General features: G+C 46.6%; 1 protein-coding gene across 2 annotated transcripts in view; it reads right to left on the bottom strand.

The window, feature by feature from the left end:
• Positions 1-2,849, bottom strand: part of Ryr1 (ryanodine receptor 1) — a 125,021-nt gene that overhangs the window by 121,788 nt on the left and 384 nt on the right. The gene's annotated exons all lie outside the window — the stretch shown is intronic.

Raw genomic sequence — 2,849 nt, 5'->3', positions numbered from 1 at the left:
ATATTTTTAAAAAAGTATGTGGGGCTGGGGATATGGCTCAGTAGAATAAGCACTTGTCTGGCAAGCAAGAGGCCTGAGTTCAATACCCAGTTCTGGAAAAAAAAAAAAAAAAAGAAAGTATGTGTGAATGTCCACAGGGTTGTCCATAATAGCAAAAGTTGGAGACAACCTAGATGCCCATCAGCGAATGAATTGATGAGCAAACTGCAATATAGTTACACAACAGGTATCTACTGAGCAACAAAGAATACTTTCATGCTACATGAATGTCAATAATACTATGCTGAGCACTGTGGGAGGCTAAGGCAAGAGGATTATAGGTTTCAGCCCAACTTTGGGACAACCTAATGACTGTATCAACTTAAGACCCTGTATCAAGCCAGGCATGGTGGCACATGCATATAATCCTAACACTTGGGGAGGCTGAGGCAGGAGAATTGCCGTGACTTCATGAGTTTCAGGTCAGCCTGCACTACATAGTAAGACCCATTCTTAAAAAAACAGACACTGTATCAAAACTTAAAGAAAAAGTCTGAATGTCAAGGTTCTGGGCTTAACTGCCAGTACCCAAAAAATAAAAATTAAGAAAAAAAAATTTAACAAAAAAAATAATAATTTTTTAAAAAGGAAAAAAAGTTTAAAGCTAAGCAAAAGGAGAAAGATAAATAAACACATAATGTATATGAAACTCTAAAAGTGACCAATGGAATCTCTAGTGACGGAAAGCAGGTAGGCAAGGTGGTTGCTGTGGAGAGCAGGAGAGATCTTCTATGGTAAAGGAAATGTTCCTTGCCCTGATTAGGAGGGTAGTTACATGAGTGCACAATTTATCAAAACTCATTGAACTGGGCTGGCAAGATAGCTCAGTGGTCTAAAGCACCTGCTTAGGCAAGCTTAGGCAAGCATGCAGGGACCTCGGTTCGATCCCCAGCACCACATGCCATGCCAGCCTTGCCCCCAGGGTGGGCTGAGCTGATCATAAAAAAAAAGAGGGGCTGGTGAGATGGCTCAGTGGTCTAAAGCACCTACTTAGAACAAGCTTAGCAAAGCACAGGGACTGCAGTTCAATCCCCCAGCACCACATGCCAGCCAGCCCCGCCCCCTGGTGGGCTGAGCTGGCCCCCCCACACAAATAAATAAATAAATAAATAAAATTTAAAAAAAAAGTCTCATGTTAGGTACAAAAATTAAAAAAATAATAATAATAAAAACAAAGGAAAGATTAAAAAAAAACTCGAACTACATATAACACTTAACACAAATATAATTCATTGCATGTGAATCAAACCTCAGTGGAGTTCATCTTTTATTTTTTTGAAGTCCATCTTTTTATAATGTCTATGCATATGTGCATGTCCTAGATTGCACTATATAATGTGTTTCTCATTGGTGGGGCATTAAAAAGTTTTAGGATTAAAAAGTTTAAGGAAAAGTTCATCACGTCAGTAACATCCAAAAAAACTGAACCTGTCAGGGGCCAAGAACTGCTGGGGCCAGGCCTCAGGAACTCTAACACTGGCTGCCTTTGTGAATCTGGTAGGAGGACTGTGCGCGACAGAAAGGCCATTTCCTGGCTTGGATGAGTGATTCTATTGCTTAAGGCTTGGTTTCTTTCAGATCTCCCAGGGAGATAAAGATAGGGCCCTACCTCAGAAGATAGGGCAGCGTGAATATAATTAGATGCTTCAGCAGGCTGAGGCCCTGGGCACAGCGCCTGGTGTGGAGTGACTGCTCAGAGGTTGGTGGCCACAGCCATGGTCCTATTAAGGCTGCAGAAGGCCTGACCCATGATGTCTTCAAAGAGGCCAGGGCTGGGCAAGAGTCTCTCTGGTGGCCTCACATCCAGCTGTCCCCTTCCTTCACTATCAGCCCCAGCTGTTTGTTCCTCCTTCCAAGGAAACCGGACCCTGCTCACCAGGGTCCTATTCTGGGTCCGGAATGCTGTGTCAGCATTTCCTGCATGGACTCAGGGCCAGGCAGGGCAGAGGAGGGACAGTGCAGGGTCAGCAGACCTGGCCTGGAGGAGAGAATATCTCCCCACACCCTCACTTCCCCAAACTCACACCCCCACCGGCCTGAGCTACTGGGAGGGGACAATGGGAAGGACTGGGAGGTGGGCAGCCCCTCCCCTGCCTTATTGCCTCCTTGTCCCTTGCCCAAAGCCCAGCAAAGAGGACTGGTTATTCTGGGAAAGACACCTGTTGTTCCAATTCGCATCCCTGCCCCCAGCAGGGGATCAGAGATTCCGGCAGAGACAGTGCCAGAGAGACAGCAAAACTCACAACAGGGCCTGAAGCCAAGGAGCAAAAGACAGAGCCAGAGACACGCGATAGAGATGGAGAGTAAGACAGAAGCTCAGAGATGTCCCAAAGAGACGGAAAGAAAGGGAGGCACCATCCACAGACCCTCGGAGACCACAGCAGACATATTCAATCGTGTTTCCCAAAACTAAGGGGGAAAGAAAGATCTAGAACTCAAGGGACCCCCAGGAGGCCCCCAAAACCTGGAAGTTAAGAGGAGTGGTTTCCTCCCACCCACCCCAGCCCCCTTCCCAAGAATTTAAATAGGTCAGAGCCCGGAGCAAGAAGGAATGAGGGCTGGGGTGGGGGCAGGGGACAGCTAAATTAAGCCTAGGAATTAGAACCACCTTCCCAAAGTGCCTACTTCCAGGGTAGCAGGAGGGGGTGCTCCTTCTGTGGCCTCTGCTGTCAGGGACAAATCAAATCATTGATGTCAGAAGGCAAAGTAGCTGAAGATCCCCCTCCCCACATTCTGTAGTCCCAAATCCTACTAATTCTCTGTGGAGAGAGAGAGAGAGAGAGAGAGAGAGAGAGAGAGAGAGAGAGAGA

This window comes from Octodon degus, unplaced genomic scaffold (assembly GCF_000260255.1).
Source record: "Octodon degus isolate 3935 unplaced genomic scaffold, OctDeg1.0 scaffold00083, whole genome shotgun sequence".
NCBI classification, from domain to species: Eukaryota; Metazoa; Chordata; class Mammalia; order Rodentia; family Octodontidae; genus Octodon; species Octodon degus.
Note: the sequence above shows the minus strand (reverse complement) of the source record. Positions and strands in the feature narration are given on the sequence as shown.